The sequence below is a fragment of the Barbus barbus genome, assembly GCF_936440315.1.
Source record: "Barbus barbus genome assembly, chromosome: 13".
NCBI classification, from domain to species: Eukaryota; Metazoa; Chordata; class Actinopteri; order Cypriniformes; family Cyprinidae; genus Barbus; species Barbus barbus.
Genome location: NC_136741.1, coordinates 31,707,515 through 31,729,279, shown reverse-complemented (window position 1 = coordinate 31,729,279; position 21,765 = coordinate 31,707,515).

The window sequence follows — 21,765 nt, the reverse complement described above, 5'->3', positions numbered from 1 at the left end:
AAAAACAAGCATGAAGTCAAATCACCTTTATTTTGTGTCAAAGCAGCTTTATAGTGTCAACAAGAAAATACTTTGTCAATAATGCAAGAGGACAATAACAAAGAGTTATTTTTCCAGCTAAAGTCAATTCATTGATGATTCAGTGATGTCATCATGCAGTTCAGCTCTCTTCTAATAGTGTCTGTGCAATCAGTCAAGTTCCCCAACTAATTAAGAAAGACACTTTGCATCATTTCTGCAGTCCCCAGCATCACATGTTTATTAAACTACATGCATATATTTAATTTGATCAAGTTTTTCGCACGCAAACTGGTTATGTCCTATTAGAAACAATAAAATGCATGTAGGCTAACATTACTATATATATTATATACGGTTGTGTTTATGATAAGAAAAAAAATTATGCATAAGCAAAATGATCTCTTTAATAAAAAAGCAATTCCACCTCAGGAAATCACACACTTTTAAGTGCGCAAATTCTCCTTTCTTTGAACACACTTTACCGTTTGGGCTGACTGACACCAGACCTGCCTCCGATGACATCACCAGAGCCGCTGCTGATCGCGAGCGCGTTTGAGCTCATTTATCCGCGTTCACCGGCCGAATACAGCCGAGACATGGCAGAGAGGAGCCGAGGAAAGCGGAGAAAACAGGCGAACCCGCGGAGAAACCAAGGTTAGTGGTGACCAAGTTGTCTGTGTTTATTTCTGCGCTCATTCATTCCGCTAGAAAAACTAGATTAGCACGACATTTGCATTCGTAGCCAGACATCAGCACTTCCTAAACTATTATTCCACGAATATTATATTACTTTAATGCATTAGTAGCCTACATTATTTTTTTCTTGCTTTGACTGTTAGCTTTCAAGTTTGCAGAACTTGTGGTCCGCTTTGCATCGTTTCTGCAGTCCTCAGCATCACATTCTCATCGAGTTTTACAACATTCAGCTGCACTTTATGTGTTGCACTTCCTCACATCCTCGTGCAAATGATTGTTTCGATTTGTATTTGTCAATTAAATTAAACGTTATTTATAGTCTAAATAAAAAATAAATCGTTAAAGTGAATTTAATTTACTTTAATAGGCTTTTATATAATAATATATCTATTAAGAAGATTACAGCTGAATTTAAAATTAATGTGACTGACTTTAATTATTGTTCGTATTATTATACTACTAAAAATGGCTAATTTCGCTGGTACTTGTGACTAGTGACAATAAAGGGCTACTACTACTATTATTGTTAACTTGAGCAACTTATGCATTACAATAAAAGCAATAAGGCTATATAGTTTTGTAATCACGATTCAAAACTACACTCACTGTTTATTTAGGCTTATGCTATTTTGTTCTGAAATTCACTGCAGTTCTGATTGTTGTAAAGCGTTGTTCTTCAAAAAGGGACAAAATTGCATTCAATAATTAAAACACTTGTTTAATTTAAAGGTGTATCTTAATTGCATTTAAATTTAACTTCAAATCAAAAAGCTCTGCTGCCCATCTCTATTATTTCATATTTACATTTTAGTGTATTTGTGACTTCTCAGTAAAAAAAAATAACTGAATACCTTTGGTTTTCTTGAAGAAAAGTTGCTCTGATGGGCCTAAAAGAGTTCCACCTCAAGCTTTAAGCATCTTCTCATGGTCTCAAATATTCACTTGTTGGTTTTATACGTATACCCCACAAAAGTCACACTCAACAAATTAATCAGTTTCACATTTCACGTTTGTTTATAGATGTAGATACCCACGAACACAAGACAAGCTCAAATCCAAGACAGTTGTTCCCGGCGCTTATTGCACATTCCAGAGATCTGATACGTTAGTGGTTTAGAAGAAGTGTGAAAGTGCTTTGCTGGACCATCTGAGTGATTGTGTATCTTAACAGCCGTATGACTAAAGGCGTTTTGTTTGACATACATGCAGGACGGTGTGTATTTGAGTATATGTGTGTGTGGTTTGAGAGCTTCCTCATTTGGATGCGACAAAAGTGTCATTTTTGTCAACCAGAGCTACCGGACAGAGTCCCACCGTGTCACCTCACACACAAACACACACACTGTGTTCATATATATATATATATATATATATATATACATATATGAGACGTGACCCCTTAATTCCTCTATTAGCCGCTGATGCGCGAAAGCAACATATAGGACGTTTTTGAGTTCCAGCTGCCTTTTTGTTCCACCAATGGTCAGTTTACATGATGATCAGTGCAAATAAGTCATTTAAAAATGCAATTTAATTTTATTCAAAAATTAAATTTTAGTCATTTAATCAAAGACAAACCATCAAAGCGCCATCTAATCAGTCAAATGCTGCCGGATGTTTTCTCTGCTGCAGCATCACTTTTCTCCATGTTTGAGTCTGAATGTGTTTGAATCAGCTGGTCTTTAATAGATGTACGAAGTCAGAGACTGGTTGCATTCAATGCTTACACTCTTAAAAATAAATACTCTTTATTGGCACTGACGGCTCCATGGAACTTTTACATTGTACAAAAGTTTCTTTATAGTGGAAAAAAAGGTTCTTTAGACTAAGAAAAACAGGGGTTCTTTTAGGATCTTTTGGGGAACCAAAAATTGCTCTTTTATGGGATTGCTGCAGAAACTCAACCTTTACGTTTAAGAGTACAGACTAATCATTTGAAGTCACTTACATAGAAATTGGAGAAGTAAGACTGATTACCCCTTCAGTAACTGCTAGATGGTCAGACTATTTCTTAAGACACAGACTAGTTTCCTTAAGTTCACCCAGGTGTCTTCATCTTCAACATATCTGTTGATTTAGCAGTTCAAACATCTTTTTTTTGGTCAAATGTTTTATTTGTAAGGTGTGTTTGTGCATCTGTCTTTTCAATAAATGGAACTTGCTTTAAAATCTCATTTGTATGACATTTACATGTTTGAAATGTGACATAAGGGTCCATAGAGGTTTTGGGGTCACTGTAGAATGACACGATGCACTGTCAAAAAATGTTGGAAAACATTGAGAAATGACATGCAAAATGTTGTTGGTTATGCAGCCTTACATTGTGCCTCCCTCTCTGTTCTTTAACAAAAATAAGTGTGTGTGTGTGTGTGTGTGTGCGCGCATATGCAGAACAGATGATTGTGATGAGAAAACACACAATCGCAGCAAACACAGTGAGAGCTCTCTGACGCGTTCATTGCTTGTTTCATGGCTCAACAGCACATTTCTCAACTATTAAGTGTTAAACAGTGCAGATTCAGATTAATGATCATCAGTATGTGCACGTGTGTGTGTGTGTGTGTGTGTTTTGTATAATGTGGCTGGTAGTGGACAGTGGGATAGTCCAGCTAAAAGAGAACATTCACAGAACTGTGACTAACATAAATCTCAAAGTTTTGAACAAATGTTCTTGCAGTAACATTAATAGAATGTTTGTTTTGAATAGAAAATTAATAGAAATGTTTTGTCAAATTTTCTGCTTTTTAATTGTTCTCAAAGCATTAGCACAACATTTATTTTAAACATCAATGGAATGTTTTTCTGAAACTTTTTAGGTGGACGTTTACCTAACATTTTCCAAATGCTACTATTTGTTTCAGAATGTTCAAAACATTCAAAAGTAACATTCTTATAATGTTATGAAATGATACAATGTTGTAAAAAGATACAATGGAATGTTTGGAACGTTCACATGATCGAGAAAAACGTTTTTAAAACACTTAAAAAAACTAAATACATTTTTTATAATGTTAGCAAAATGTTCTTCGAGCATATGCTTGTTAGCTGGGTGATTGTAATATGTCCTAAAACATGATACAAAACATTTTCCGTTCTTTTGTTTTGTGTTTTTCCGGTGTCACTCAAGACCGAGCGCTTTCATCTGACCAGCTACATAAAACACTTTGCAAAATGAGCATGAGAACCGCAGATGTTGTTCAGCCCGACAACATCATCCTCAGTAGCGAGAGGAATGTCTTCTCTACGGAGGAATACGGATATAGTGATGCGTTATAAAACCCACCGGTTCCAGGGTGGCGGCCGCATCACTCTCGTTTATCACAACTCCAGCCAAGTTTGTGATTGGATGATATCAGATTTCAGACATCTTAATGCAAGATGTCATCCGATCTGAAACGTTGCATCTTTGTTATCTGCGATTAAGGATGGTCTTTGACCTTGGGTTTTGACGTAGTGCTGCAGTTACAGCTCATTTCCTTGCCTATTGTCTCTCTGCGCGTGTTTTCTTTCTCTTTCTCGATTGCCTCTTTGCGTTTTCTTTTTTCAAGTGCCAATTTATTTAAACTCTTTTCCCTTTTTCTTCATTCGCCTTCATTGATTTCCAAACCCCAGCCTTTGTAGGCAGCTGGGGTCCAGCTGTGTGTCTGCTGTCGAGTGTGTGTATGTGTGTGTGTTTCTCTGGCACAGTCTTGTCACAGTGGGCAGAATGCGAGAAAACGACAGACAGAGAGAGAGAGACTAAGGAAAAGTCGCTTGTCATTTTGGACAACAGAAGAGAACTGGGCAAGAAATCAGAGAGATCTGAGCAGAGCGAGAGCGAGACAGAGACGAGTCCAGGCTCCAAGCTTTATTAGTGGCGCTCCCCAAACGAGAGAGCTGAGGCGTCAGACGCAGCAGGAGAGAGAAAGAGGAGAAATAAAAGAAAGGACCAGCGATTGGGACAGTAAAAGTGGTGCAGGAGATGTGTGTGTTCCACTGTGAGATCGCTGACTAAATTAATCAGGGCCAAATTATAACACCATATATATCACAGTATAGTTATTTTTGCTGGGAATGTCATTAAAAATACAATCTATTTTAAACTTTTAATGGCTGAGACAATAAAAGTGTCTCAGAAGGTGTGCAAGATAGCTGACAAAATAAATTAGGACCAAAAGTCATTTTAACACTGTATTTATGTATATATCACAATATCGTTATTGCTGCTAAAATGTTTTTAAAAATGTGTTCTATTTTAAACTTTTACAGAAGATATGCTTTTTCAATTGTGAGATTGCTGAGTATATGTCATTTTAATGCTGTGTAACTGTACACTCTTAAAGATAAAGGAGCTTAAAAGGTTCTTCACAGCGATGCCATAGAAAAAACATTTTTGGTTCCACAAAGAACCATCTCTTTATAATCTGAAAACCTTCTTTTACCACAAAGAAGCTTTTGTGAAACAGAAAGGTTGTTCAGATGTTAAAGGTTCTTCATGGAACCATTTAGACAAAAAGGTTCTTCTATGGCATCTTGAAGCACCTTTATTTTTAAGAGTATATATATCTCGATGTAGTTATTTCTGATGGAAATTTTATTTAAAAAATTACATTAGTTTTAACCTTTTAGAAATTGAGACAGTAAAAGTGGCTCAGAAGATGTGTGAGATAGTTGACAAAATTAATTAGCAGCAAAATATAGTCAAGTCAAGTCAATATTATTTGTATAGCGCTTTTAACAATTTAAATTGTGTCAAAGCAGCTTTACATTGGTTTGATATAAAGCTGGGTGGCTTTATATCAGCTTTACGGTATTTAGACGGGGAAATAGTTTGTCTAAATAGTGTCATTCTCCTCTGGCCAGACAAAATCATCAGTTTAAATCTAAAGCAGAATCAGATTGTGTAAAGGACTCATCTGGTTCCTGTGGTCTTGTCCGATGGCCGTCTTGGAGACAGGGTCTTCACTGGGGGTCAGTCTCTGGGCTCATCTAGGTGTCCTGCTGTAGAGGTCATCTCTAGGTGCTGATCCACCATCTGATCTGGATAAAGTCTGGATCTGGGTGGCTACGGTGACCTCGGAATAAGAAAGAAACAGACTAATATTAGCATAGATGCCATTCTTCTAACGATGTAACAAGTACATCAGGTGTTTTGGGAAGTGTTCCCGGTTCCGGCTGACTTAATTAATGCAACCTAACAATCCTTTAACGGATTTGAATTATAGAAATGCGTAATTTTAACGCTGTTTACACAATATAGGTATTTCTGCTGAAAATTTGATTAAAAAAAAGCATTGCATTTTAAAGCTATAGATATTGAGACAGTAAAAGTGTCTCAGGAGATGTGTTTCATTGCATGATTGTTGACTAAATTAAGATCAAAATATAAAGAGATACAATTCACAACATCTGTTTATGATTTGTAATTTTCACAGCATTTCCAACATGTATTCCCTGATATATTCCCCAACATATATTCCCTGATATATTCCCCAACATATATTCCCTGATCAGGAAGAAAAAAAACTGATCAAAAAGTTCTTCATGACAATAACAGATCAATATATCTCTTTTAATTATCTTCCATTTATACAAAAACTATTTACAAAAGAAAGAGGGTGTGGACACAATATTTATAAATAAACATAAAAAAAGGTTCTATAACAAAAAAACAAAAAACAAAACAACATTCAGTTCAATAGGAGTTATATACTCAATCCATTTGGACCACAAGTCAACAAATATATATTTTTGGTAATTCAGAAAGAATGTAATTTTCTCCAAAGTAAACATACTTTTTACAACGACAATCCAATCCTGTATTTGTGGCGGATCAGGTTTATACCAGCATCTAGTAATAGTTTTTTACTTGAAGCAAGAATTATTCTATACATATATTTGTTTTTCCTTTGCCAGGAAACCATTGACACCTTGCCCATGTAAAGTACCTCACAACTGAAATCAACTGAAGTGCATAAAATCTTTTCTAATACGTTCTGTATATCTTTCCAAAAACTTCTGATATTAGGACATCCTCAAAATATGTGAAAATGGTTAGCATCCTGTAAGCCGCAATGTCTCCAACAATTTTAAATGGCCTAGAAATGTATTTTTCTGTTTTGGAGTAAGGAGAAACCGAGCAGTATTTCTCCAGCAAAATTCTCTCCAATATAAGGAAGTTGCTCAATGTAGTTTACATATATTTTCCCTCCTCAGTTGAAATAGTAATACCACTTTCTGTCTCCCATCTCTTCTTAATGTACAGAGATGAATCTCCTTGTAAATCCATCAATGCTCTATATAGTTTAGTAATAGTCTTCAACATTGGTTCATCCTTTCCATCAGTTTCTTTTTTAATTTTCTGACAGAAATGTTGTTGGATCTGAAGAGATCTGAAGAAATCCTTGGATTGAATCTTTCTTTTAGAGAATTAAAGTCTAATAATTGACCTTTATCTATGATTGTACAGTAAGCGGTGATCCCTTCCTTACCCCATATTTTAAAACGCATATCTAAAGTATTTGGTTTAAAATCAGAATCATATGAACCCCATTTCAATACATTCACAGAATCCTTTAGATTATACTCCTTAATAATCTCAAACCATATTTTGAAAGTTACCTTAATCCATTGATTTACTTTTTTCTTTTTGATTAAATTTTCATCTGCAATGATCACTTGAATAGGAAACTCACCAAACCAACCAATCTCTATGTCCTTCCATCTTGCTTGATATTCTGGATTGCACCAACAGATTATTAATCTCAACTGTGCTGCCCAGAAATATTTTTGTAAACATGGAAGGGCCACCCTTCCCTTTTCTTTACTCAGCTGCTGGGTTTTACATTTTACTCTTGGTTTCTTGCCTTGCCATATGAATCTGGAAATCAGTTTATCCCATTCTGAGAATTGCTTTTCAAACTCGTAATCTAAGATTACGTAATATTTTGTAATATTTCGATTTTATTCCCGTAATTTCGATTTTATTCTTGTAGTATTTTGACTTTATTCTCATAATATTTAGACTTTATTTCCGTAATATTTCGACTTTATTCTCATATTATTTCTACTTTATTCTCGTAATATTTCGACTTTATTCCCGTAATATTTAGACTTTATTCTCGTAATATTTCGACTTTATTCTCGTAATATTTCGACTTTATTTCCGTAATATTTCGACTTTATTCTCATATTATTTCTACTTTATTCTCGTAATATTTCGACTTTATTCCCGTAATATTTCGACTTTATTCTCGTAATATTTCGACTTTATTCTCGTAATATTTAGACTTTATTCCCGTAATATTTAGACTTTATTCTCATAATATTTCGACTTTATTCTCGTAATATTTCGACTTTATTCTCGTAATATCGACTTTATTCTTGTAGTATTTCGACTTTATTCTCGTAATATCGACTTTATTCTTGTAATATTTAGACTTTATTCTCGTAATATTTCGACTTTATTCCCATAATATTTCGACTTTATTCTCATAATATTTCGATTTTATTCCCGTAATATTTCGACTTTATTCTCGTAATATTTCGACTTTATTCTCGTAATATCGACTTTATTCTTGAAATATTTTGACTTTATTCTCATAATATTTCGACTTTATTCTCGTAATATCGACTTTATTCTTGAAATATTTTGACTTTATTCTCATAATATTTCGACTTTATTCTCGTAATATCGACTTTATTCTCATAGTATTTCTACTTTATTCTCGTAATATTTCGACTTTATTCCCATAATATTTAGACTTTATTCCCGTAATATCGACTTTATTCTTGAAATATTTTGACTTTATTCTCATAATATTTCGACTTTATTCTCGTAATATCGACTTTATTCTCGTAATATTTCGACTTTATTCCCATAATATTTCGACTTTATTCTCATAATATTTCGATTTTATTCCCGTAATATTTCGACTTTATTCTCGTAATATTTCGACTTTATTCTCGTAATATCGACTTTATTCTTGAAATATTTTGACTTTATTCTCATAATATTTCGACTTTATTCTCGTAATATCGACTTTATTCTCGTAATATTTCGACTTTATTCTCGTAATATCGACTTTATTCTTGTAGTATTTCGACTTTATTCTCATAGTATTTCTACTTTATTCTCGTAATATTTCGACTTTATTCCCATAATATTTAGACTTTATTCTCGTAATATCGACTTTATTCTTGAAATATTTTGACTTTATTCTCATAATATTTCGACTTTATTCTCATAATATTTCGACTTTATTCTCGTAATATCGACTTTATTCTTGTAGTATTTCGACTTTATTCTCATAGTATTTCTACTTTATTCTCGTAATATTTCGACGTTATTCCCGTAATATTTAGACTTTATTCTCGTAATTGTGACTTTATTCTCGTAATATCGACTTTATTCTTGAAATATTTTGACTTTATTCTTGAAATATTTCGACTTTATTCTCGTAATATTTCGACTTTATTCTCGTAATTTCAATTTTATTCTTGAAATATTTAGACTTTATTCTCGTAATTTCAACTTTATTCTCGTAATTTCGACTTTATTCTCGTAATTTTGACTTTATTCTTGTAATATTTTGACTTTATTCTCGTAATTTCGACTTTATTCTTGAAATATTTCGACTTTATTCTCATAATTTCGACTTTATTCTTGAAATATTTCAACTTTATTCTCATAATTTCAACTTTATTCTCGTAATATCGACTTTATTCTTGAAATATTTTGACTTTATTCTTGAAATATTTAGACTTTATTCTCGTAATTTCAATTTTATTCTTGAAATATTTCAACTTTATTGTCGTAATTTCAATTTTATTCTCGTAATATCGACTTTATTCTCGTAATTTCAATTTTATTCTTGAAATATTTCAACTTTATTCTCGTAATTTCGACTTTATTCTCGTAATATCGACTTTATTCTTGAAATATTTTGACTTTATTCTTGAAATATTTCTACTTTATTCTCGTAATTTCAATTTTATTCTTGAAATATTTCGACTTTATTGTCGTAATTTCAATTTTATTCTTGAAATATTTCGACTTTATTGTCGTAATTTCTATTTTATTCTTGAAATATTTAGACTTTATTCTCATAATTTCAACTTTATTCTTGAAATATTTAGACTTTATTCTCGTAATTTCAACTTTATTCTTGAAATATTTAGACTTTATTCTCGTAATTTCAACTTTATTCTTGAAATATTTTGACTTTATTCTCGTAATTTCAATTTTATTCTTGAAATATTTTGACTTTATTCTCGTAATATTTCGACTTTATTCTCGTAATTTCAACTTTATTCTTGAAATATTTCAACTTTATTCTCAAAATATTAGGACTTTAGTCTCATAAAATTAGTTTTTTTTATTAAATTTTTTATGTGGCACTAAAACGCCATCGTAATAATTAAAGGTCATTACTTCTGTTTTTTTAATATTCAATTTAAATCCTGTAAAAGACCCAAAAGTTTGTAATGTTTCCCATAGCTCAGCCAATGACTTGGCTGGATCCTTTAGATACACTAATATGTTGTCAGCAAATAGTGCTATTTTGTGCTCGACGCCTTTGATGTTAATACCTTTTATTTTTTAATTTTGCCTGATCCACTGCCCCAGGGGTTCGATAAATAATGCAAAGAGTAGAGGGGACAGGATACAAAACATTTATATAATTTTCATATTAAATTTCTGCCGTCTGTTGTACTGTATATACCGTTCTTAGAACGTTCTGGCAAGGTTCTCTCCACGTTATAAGTGATAAGTAAAGTTCTAGTCATTTTAATAGAATGTTCATTTAGAGTTATCTGTCCTTTAAGAATGTTCTCAACACATTTTGTTGCACAAAAACACTATTTCTGAAACTTCTTAGTTGGACGTTTGTCTAACGTTTTTAAATGTTACTGTTTGTTTCGGGAACGTTTAGGGAACAATCAAAAGTATCATTCCCATAATGTTTGCAAAATGATGAAACGGAATGTTCCCTTAACATTCGTATAACCAAGAAATTTACTTAACATTTTGAACATTGTGAAAACATTTATAAATAATGTTTTCGTAACTTAATGGTAACGTTAGAACATATTTTCATTAGCTGAGCATCATCATCAGCTCTGGTCTTAATTAAAGCAGAAAAAGTTTAATTTCTCAGTACAGTTCTCATACATGAGAAGCACGCTCATGTTAATGTCTCTTGTACATGATAAGCGTGTGTTAAGCGTGTGCGTGAGAGGCTGTGGTTTCCATGCGTTTCCTCGGGTCACGTCTGTGTGTGGCCGCTGCTGTGACTCAGATGTTCAGCTTCGGTCACATTAAGTCCAGCGTCTTATAAAAAACAGAAACACACTTAAAATGTCCTGCAGCATTAAATTGCTTTGGCATTTGCATTTGGGAATTTTGAGGCAGAAAAAGCACATATTTCAACTCAAAAGACCTCAGTTATTGAATGGAGGACAAATGGAGGCTATATTTCGTTCTATTTTCTATTTCTCTTGATGAGTTGTTGGAGAGATATTTGAGACAAAGTCCATTCAGTCTCTTGAGCTTTAAAAGAGCTCTAAGCGATAACATTTTCCTGTGGGTTTGTGTTTGAATTTAGATGATGGTTTGTGAAGTAAACAGTTGACTTGTGCCATGCTTTAACGCAGGATGAAGCACTGATACTCACCTAACGGATGCATCCGCAGTGCTGATATTGTTGTTTGCTTGTCAGAATAAGGATAAACACACACCTATGCAGCACCGCCGCTTAAAACTAAAACACACACACACACACATAGAGTTCACCCACCACAGTAAACACACAAGAGCATAGACCCGTACAGAGTTTTGTTTGTGTGCAAAGTGTCGTGATGGACTTACGGGGCTGTAAACAGTGTATCTTTGCTGAGTGAAGTCTGTTTGCCTGTTTGCGTCTTGTGGTAGCGAACTGCCATGCTCAATTTACACACACACACACACACACACACACACACACACACACACACACACACAGAGGTCATACGTAATGGAATAGCTCGTCTTAACTAGAAGTGTTCATTTGGTTTTGCCCTGGATGGACTTGTTCTTATAGTCATGTGGTAAAACAAAACACATTATATTCCAGTCGTTCCCTTTAGTTCATACATGAACTCAATACTTTAAACTCTCCTAACTGTGAATGATTCAGCATTTTGTCTTCATAATTTTTTTAACTTGACTTTCAGTCACATCCCGGTCAGATGCTTTAAAATGAAACACTCATTTAATTAAAGGATGTCGTTTATTAGGCCGTCCCGCTGTGTTCGTCACTGAGTGCAATTCAACTATTAATCTGGCAAACGTGCATGCATCATTATGAACAGAGATCATAATTGCAATCATTAATGCAACTAGTAATATCATGCACTTGTCAAAATCATGCTAGTTGTCAAGTGCAGGAGTTTTAACAAGAGTTTAGAAGAGTTGAAAAACTGTGTAAAGTATTTTACAATAAATAAATATTAACAAATAAAATTCAACTAATTAATAAATTGATTAGAATAAATGTACATTGCTTAAATTACATTGCATTTACATATACATTTTATTTATTAATAAATTATTATGACTTAAACACATAAAAAATACATTTAACACAGTAATGTAACAAATAGAAACTAAACATTTCCCAAATAATATTTTAAACATTTATAATATTTTTGTAATAATATCTGTGGCACCCTGGTCAAGTGTGTGACATATGTCATTTTTTCTTCAGAATAACTTGCACTAATGAATCGATCACAATAAGACAAGTTCAGCTCAGTATCATATAAAGACCTTGAGCTTTGAGACTGAAGGAGCGAGAACGACTCCCTAAACCTCCCTCACGCTGTACCTGTAGTCAACAGGTACAAATCAACACACTCCTCTGAGGCTTTATGTGTGAGGATCTATCACAAAATCAGTGGCTTCATATGAAGTCAGTTATATTTGTTATATCCATATAATTATGTATATTATATTTGTTATATGTTTCAAAGCAGCTTTACAGAAAATAATTATGTTAATGTTTATAATATCTTACTATCTTCATCTTATTCAGTTGCATTTAGCAGAATAGAGCTGGATGATAATATAGTTACATTTTGCGTTGACATAAGCAAAAACAGTTAGTAATTGCAACAGTTAACGCTCCCACAAAACCGAGTGACAGAAAAACAAAGCTCCTGAACCTTTACAACAGTGAACTCCAGCTCTTCTACAGGTTTCACTGTATTAACAAGGACATTTTTGACTGGTGAGGACATTTTAAGTAAAGTGAAGCAAGACGAAGCATTGAGCCAACACTTTTAACTGGAAAGTCTGGTTATTAGAAGAGAATTGGAGCAGATCTGTGTTGCCGTTTCTCCTGCACACATCACATATCTCCAGTTCTGTGGACAGGAGCAAGTATGTATGATGTGTTAATAGAGATAGTCAGATTTGATAAGTCCAGGGATCTGACGGCAGGAAGTCGAGTCATAAGAAAGGAAGTCAGCGATGAATCCGATTATATCACAGAGCAGCAACATCAAACACACGGATGATCGGACATAAACCCAATGCAGCTTGCATTTGTGTTTCTAATAGAATTACCCAGGAGGAATAGAACTAGTCACAAATGAGTTGTACAGTAAGATATACTGTTGATGTTTGATGAGAAAAGTTTCAGTAATGAGATCTCTGACTATTGCATCTTAATATTTCAGGTTTATTTGTATAGCTCTTTTCACGATACCAATCGTTGCAAAGCAGCTTTACAGAAAATATTAAGTTTCTACATTATATTCAGTAGTAGGTTATTAGTGGTGACTAAATGTACAGTAAGAATCATGCAGTTAGTTACAAATTACATGCAATCAAACAGACGGCGAACACTATTAACTGCAATGATTATATGTTGCCATTAAACTTTGCGATTGCGATTAAGCAAAATTTGGTAGTTTCGTGTTGCTCCAGGGTTAGCATCATCTGAGGTCTTCTGGACCTATCCCAGATAACAGAGACGTTATAAACAACCGTTCTTCCCGTAACGTTAATAGAATGTTTGTTCAAAGTTATGTGGTCTTCAATATTGTTTTTAAAAAACATTGTTTATTCATTGCTCACGGAATGTTTTTCAGAAATGTTTAGTTGGACGTTCATCTGATGTTTTTAAACTTGTTTCAGAACATTCCGAGAACGTTTAAAAGTAGCGTTCCCATAAAGTTTGCAAATGGAATGTTCTTTTCAAGCATTCGCAGAACTCATTTAAAAAACATTTAAAAAAATAACATTTTCATAACGCAATTCTGAACCTATTTCTATTCACTGGGATGTGTGTTTTTCATAGAAGTAACATCTGAACATCTAAAGTTTAGGAGAAACAATTGAGATTTTGTGATTTGCCTTTGCAGCGGGTTTGAGCGCGGATCGGATCGGAAAAGCACGTTTTTTTAATCGCTGCCAAACCAGAGAGACAAAACTGGGCCTTCCTTAAAACACATAAATGTCTGTGGTTGATGGCAGAGCGATGACGAGAGAGGAAATATTATTGATTATGAAGTTATTTGTCACTGATTTACTGTATATGAGTAGCGATGCGTCACTGAGGTGTGAATATCTGTGTAACACACACACACACACACACACACACAAGCGATTAGATGCGACTGGAGGGGAAAGAGACTCCTGCGCTCCGTTTGGTCCCTCTGACGCCACACACAGCTCCCTTCCCCCCGAAACCACATCACACACACATCAAACATACACGGCCCACGAGCCCTTCTGCTTTGACTTACAGTAACACACACACACACAGTCCTTCAGTGATACACATCAAAGATTCTCTTAAAAACCCTGTTTGCCTTTTTAAACTTCCCATTTTTCCAACCCACTCAATGTCATTTTTATTTAGTTCTTTTTTCCACTTTTCTTTCTCTCTTTTTTGGCGAGAGGATCAGCAATCACACACACACACACACACACACACACAGTTCCTTTAGGTTTTTTTTTTTTTTGCCATCACTGCACTTTCTGTGACTTTAATTAGAGTGTTTTTAAGACTTTATTTTAGATTCTCATTAACACACAAATTAAATAAAATCAAACGAATGTGGACTGTGATATATATATATATATATAAACACACACACATTTACACAGTTTATCTAGCTGCATGTGTAAAAGAGGATTTGTCGGTGACATGGATGTCACATATACATATAATAAGGTTATTTTTAATATCTTCTTTCATCTTCTGCTCACCAAGGCTACATTTGTTTGACCAAAAATACAGTAAAAATGGTAAAAATTGTGAAATATTATTACAATTTAAAATATCTTTTTTCTATGTGAATATCTGTTAAACTGTAATTTATTTCTGTGATCTGCAGCTGTATTTTCAGTATCATTACTCCAGTCTTCAGTGTCACATGATATTTCATAAATCCTTCCAATATACTGATTTGCTGCTCAAGAAACATTTATGATTATTATCAATGAAGAAAGCAGCTGTGCTGCACAATATTTTTCACAGTTCACTGATAAATAGGAAGTAAAAAAAACAGCATTTATTTGAAATAGCAATCTTTTAGAACATTATAAATGACTTTACTGTCAATTTTGATAAATTTAATGCACCCTTGATTAATAAAAAAAGTATTAATTTCTTTCCAAAAAAATGACTGACCTTAAACTTTTGAACAGTGCTGTATGCATCCATGTCAACCACCTAATGTTTTTAAATATTACTCGTTTTAATTATTTATTTTTTGTAGTTTTCCACTGAGTTTAATCCTTTGTAGGATGGTATGAGTTTAATTCAGCAAGTAACAGAATTGCTTAATTAAAAACACTTCTGTGTGCTGTAGAATCTGATCTGACCTCTTACACATCCAAACATTTCCACAAGGTGGCGCTCAGTCGATGTTGAGCACGAGGAACATAGAAACCTGGCCTGCAAAGATCACACACACGAGTCATTTGATGTTCTTCTTCTTCTCGGTGCGAGTGGTTTGAGCTCCTCGCATTAAACAACACAAGCTGTGAGATTGCGGATTCTTTAATGACTCGAGGTAGAAATGCTTTCTGAGTTCGTAAAAGCCGGAGCAGGATAGCAGGCATATTTGTGAAACCCCAACACTAATTTCTCAGCGAATGTCACAACTGATGTGCAGCTAACCGACTCTCACATTATCCAGCTCAAAGAGGAGCTTTATTTAGCCCCCACCCGCCATTAAAACTTCAAAACGGCCCTCTCGCGCCGGGCCCTGAGAATGTTTTAATATCCACCGACCGCTATTGTGCGGTCTGCGTGAATGTACAAAATAAAGAGCCACATCAGAAAGCCTGGAAGATGTTGCAAACATTTTCTTGCGTCGAGAGATGGAAAAAAAAGACCAGGAAAACAAATTTGGGGGGGGAAGCAAAGGTATTTATAGTGCGGTATGAGAGCGAGAGAGATTTGAGACAAGACAGTAATGGCGAGGGATTGGTTTGATTCAGAATGTGGTGTGTGTTTGCCATCATAGACTCGCTGCGACATTCCTGGACTGTAGCGCTAACCAGAGACACACACACACACACACACATGCAACACAGATGCATGGACACACACAAACACAAAAAAAAATGCATGCACACAGAAACACAGCACTGAAACATTCTGCAGCATGATTGCGAGAAAATTCACGAATGAGGTCTCTTTGAAATTGCAATTGTTTCTCTTAGAGCCGATGAAATTTAATGCATTCTCAATCTGTATGCAAAGGTCAGAGATCTTGATATAAATTATGGATGTCAAAAATTGACTCACTTGTGTCTGCATAATGAAAAAGCAACATCTGAGCAATAAACTGAAGAGGCCTTTATACACACATCCAATGCATTTGACTGATAAACATTCTGAGGATTTGTGAGACACTTAAACGCTCATGCATTACATTTCATGAGAGAAAAGCGTGGGATGACATTCTCGATGCACATACACAGAGATGATCACAGAAACCACAAAAGACACTCACTAAATGCAAGAAAGAAATTGCCTTTGGCATGCAAATAAAACAGTTGGCTCGTCATCTTTTTATTAATTGCAACGTAAAATACATGGTTTAAATTACAACGTAAGAGCGATAATATGACCTGCATGGAGGTCATTAAACGATGTGAGCTAATCAAATCAAAATCAAAGACACAAGCGGTTACTAAAAAAACATCTGTCTTAAATCACGTGTCTTCTTACTATTTTTACCTCATAATGTAGCTTCAGATCATCTACAAGTTTGATTTGCTTTTATTTCGGAACTGTGACGACACATTCTTGTCTTTGAGCCACCAAAACAAAAAATAGGGACTCGTTGCAATTTTGATCCATGTATTTTTGTTTTGCTGGCATTAAGTCCCAATGAAGGGAAGTAACAGATCTTTTATTCTGTACTGTGAGGTACATCAGAGTTAAAAGTGATTATCAGAATAAAATCTGGTTTTGTGAATCGGTTGCGGACTGGATTTTGAGTCAATTGTAAGAAGAAATGCAGCGTTTAAGTGAACAAAACGATTGGAGAAGTCACGCTTATGTCACCAGAGAAAAGATCCAGAGATATTTTGATAAAAAAATGACAGGCCAATTAAAAAAAGAGAGAGAGAAACATGAAAGAAACAAACTGAATTTGATCAATAAACATGCATTTGCATAATGGATGACATTTACTTTCATGCCCACTTTTTTGTCATTATGATTATATAATGATCCCTGTCATTATAATTATAATCAACATATTATTATTTCATTACTATATGAAAATGAAATATATATATTAATATATAAAATGTATAAATACATAAAACTATATAAATATATAAAAACATATAACTATATTAAAATTAAAAATATGTTTTTATAAATTAATCATAATTCATTATTAATTTCTATTAATATAAAATGTAATTCTTATAGTAATTATAATATATATATATATATACACACACACACACACACACACACATTTTATACAATATATGCACTATTAATATATATTAGTGCTGTCAAACGATTAATTGCGATTAATCGCATCCAAAATAAAAGTTTTTGTTTACATAATATATGTGTGTATATTTATTATGTATATATCAATACAAACACTTGCATGTATATATTTAAGAAAAATATGTTGTTTATATGTTAAATATATTTTTATATAAAATATAAGAATATTAAATTGATAAATGTATAAACATGTAAATATTTTCCAAATATATACTGTATGTGTGTGTATATATATATATACATAATAAATATGCACAGTACACATATATAATGTAAACAAAAACTTTTTTTTTGGATGCGATTAATCGTGATTAATTGTTCGACAGCACTAATATATATATAAAACGAAATGCAAAAATTAAGAAATGCTTTCCTGCTGTATGCACACACACATCCATAAACTGTAGTGTGTGTGATGCTGTTTTCATGATAAAATCTACTGATATCATTTCCTTTTTCACCCACAACCTCTAACAAGCCAGGTTAGGTCAGTTCAAACCAGTTTAGCTCAAACCATTTCATGCTAAGTTTGAATGGTTTCTATAGCAGAGAAATCAACAGAAGAGTCGTCTGATAGCAGAGATCTGTGTGTTATAGCACGCTGTCATGCAGCACAGCGCCACGCCGTGTTTGTCATCGTGCCTTCGGCCAGATTTCAGCGCAGGGAATTTCCGCTGCTGTCGTTTGAATATCTCTCACCATCTGAGTCAGGGGTCCCGCGTCTCTCCCTTTTCGTTTCTCTCTCACACACACACATCCTACTCCTTTCATCTGCGTGCAAACACTTTCCTCACTGCACGTTTTCTCTTCAGGTGTTTTTTTGTTGTTTGCTAAATCACACCTTTGCAGTCTGGCTTTCTCTGCGCTCGGCTGGTCGTCTCGGAGCTGAAGGTGCTCTTCCCGCTGCGTTTACCGTAAACCCTGAAGCTTGTGATTCAGCGGGGCCAACCCTGATGAAGAGCGTTTTGCATTCTCAGAGCAACTCATGCAGTCATGCAGTCACTAAAACAGCATCTCAATCAATGCAGATGAGAACATCGATCAGGAGTCAGGAAATTATTTTTGGAAACGGATCTGATATGTACTTCACTTATGTCTGTTTAGGGTGCTTCTTTAGTTCACTTAATTCACAAAATGAGGTGCTTTTACTGTAATCGATCTGATCATGCATAACAAATGATGCACTTAATCACCAGAAAATGAATATGCTGTCCTCATTTACTCATCCTCAAGATGTTCCGATAGATAAAAAAAAAAAAAAAGTCTTGGTGTTTTTTGTACATACAGTTAAACTCAATGAGGTTTGCATCAGAATATCTTTAAAAAGTCATACAGGTTAAAAAAGAGCAGACATGAAAGTGAGAGAATGATTTTTCTGTTTAAAATAGCTATATTGTTTATATCAGCCCTAAAAGTATTTTTTGTCACCTTTAAAAATTCCTGAATATGATCAGATGTGATATAAAATATAATATAATGTAAAGAAAGACATTTAAAAAAAAAAAAACATTTCCAAAAAAAGGCATTTGTTTATGTTTAAACTGGGGTTTAATTGCTAACATTTTAGTTTAACTATTTAGTTGGGTTTTAACTACTAAAAATTAAATCCCAAATGTCATTTTTTGTAAAGAAAGATGCACAAACATACTGTAAAAACTAAATATTACAGAAAATGGTATTTGTTGGGTTTTAAATGCTACAAATATCAGTTTTTACTGCTATTTAACTGCTAACATGTCAAATATCAAACACTAAAAAGGCTTTTTTGTTGCTCAAACTGTAGAGCACAAAGCTCGCAACATCAGAGTCATGGGTTCGATTCCTAGAGAAACATGAACTGATAAAATGTAGATGTGTACTTTGCATGCAATGCAAGTTGCTTTGGATAAAAGCATTTCCCAAATGCATAAATGTAAATATCATGTCATTTATTGTAAAGAAAGATGCAGAAACACACTTTAAAATCAATATATATATATTTATAAAGAAACATTTGTTGGGTTTTAACTGCTGAAATATTGGTTTATCTGCTATATAGTTTTAACTAACTTGGGTTTTAACTACTAAATATCAAATGTCATTTATTGTAAAGAAAGATGCACAGACACTTAAAAAAATAAACATTTTAGAAAAAGACATTTGTTAGGTTTTAACTGCTAAAACACTAGAAAACCGTCAGGGGTGCGTTTCCCAAAAGCAACTATACCAATATACGTTTCCAACAGAGTCCAATGGAGCTTACCACCTTAGTTAGCTAACGATGCTTTTGAGAAACGCACCCCAGTGTGGTTAGTGGTTAGTTAGTTAGTCTAGTTAATGTGATTCTCCACAGCTGGTCACCTGTGAGAACTGACTTCACACATTCACTAAAAACACCTGATTCAAACACGCTGAGACACAAACATGAAGAACAGTGTGGTTTGTGAAGAGAAAACATCCTTCAGCATCATGATGAATCACATTCACAGATTTAGAAGTGATTAGATACTTGTGGACATTTGTTTGGGTTATAACAAACTATACATAACAAACTAAGCATGCAATGTCTATAATTACTGATGAGAAGAAAGAAGCTGCTCCATTTTAACAGACAAATGCATAAACAAACGATCACTACAATATTACTAGAGGAAAGATTTATTGCTTTTAAGTCACTATCTTTTACTGAATTATCAACTTGGTTTCAGATGTTTCTCCTAAAATCCCCAAGGTGAAGTAAAAGCACAAATGAGTCAGATGAGGTACAGTAATAGCCGTTATTGAGATCTGAAGTGTTGTTTCTGGTCGAATCATCGTTGAGATCTCTTCTGAAGCCCTAGAGGAGTCATGTGAGATTTCTGGGTGTTTTTATGAGACTCGTTTGCTCTTCATTAATCTCACTGCCAGTGTTGTGCAAGTTACTTCCAAACTGTAATACATTACTTGTTACTGTTATTTAAAAGTAATTCCTTACCTTACAATATTACTGTTTCAGAATTGTAATGCGTTACATGACTCCTGTATTACTTTTGAGTTACTTTCACCCAAATATCTACAGAAGTAGAACTTAACATTCTAAAATGACTAAATGTACTAGAGCCCTGCTGCAATGGCAAAGTGTTTATATTTCATTCTGGCTTTTTATTAAGTTCATTTAGAAAAAACGTTTGGAGCATTTTTTGTTCATTGAACAAGTTTTTTCTTTCTTAAAGTAACGACCAAGCGGCCAGCGGCAGACCGGCAGGCTGATCATAGCTTATGTTTGATCAATTTAGCCTTCTCAAATCATCACGACTTGCCTAAAATAAAATCTATAGCTATACTAAAACAGTTGAAGCATATAACAGTGTTTAAACGTTAAAGATAAATGTGCGCTGCATCAGTAGTTTGTGCGGAGAGTGGAAGCTAAAGCGCAGGACATGGAGGCGCCAGCGCAATCAATTGCATTTTTTTTCAATGGAAACAACTTGCGCCATAATTTTTGCTCATAAAGGTAAGAGATCATTCTGAACTTTAAAGGGTCTACTTTTATTTGTGTGCACTCACAATATCAACAAAACGTGCTTTTAACTTGAACAGGAGCGCTTCACAAAAATGAACTGAAAGTCAGTGAATACATGCCTCACAGACATGATAAATATATCTAAAGAAAGCTTTAAATTACTACTTAACAAAATAAATAAAAACAAAAACTATTTAATACAATCGTTATCCGTGAAGATGCACTTCTCTCTAAATGCGCGTCTAACGAGGAGCTGACGAATCCTTACTATTCCCCCGGACACATTCATGGTAATTACTTTTGCTGGGGCTTTAGCTTTATTGTGTGTATTTGAAGCAGAACTCTTCATCTGTGCTGACGGCTCGCTGCTGCTGCGGGACACTAAACACCGGCTCGTGTTGTTTCCACCAGCGCGGCAATTGTTTTTCACCAATAATTGATGGATTTCTAAAATATAAAGATAAGGAGAAGCCTAAAACAGGCCTGAGGCCCAGCCCGCGTCTGAACTATGACGTGAATATTGGCCCGAAGCCCGGCCCTAGGGACATAAAA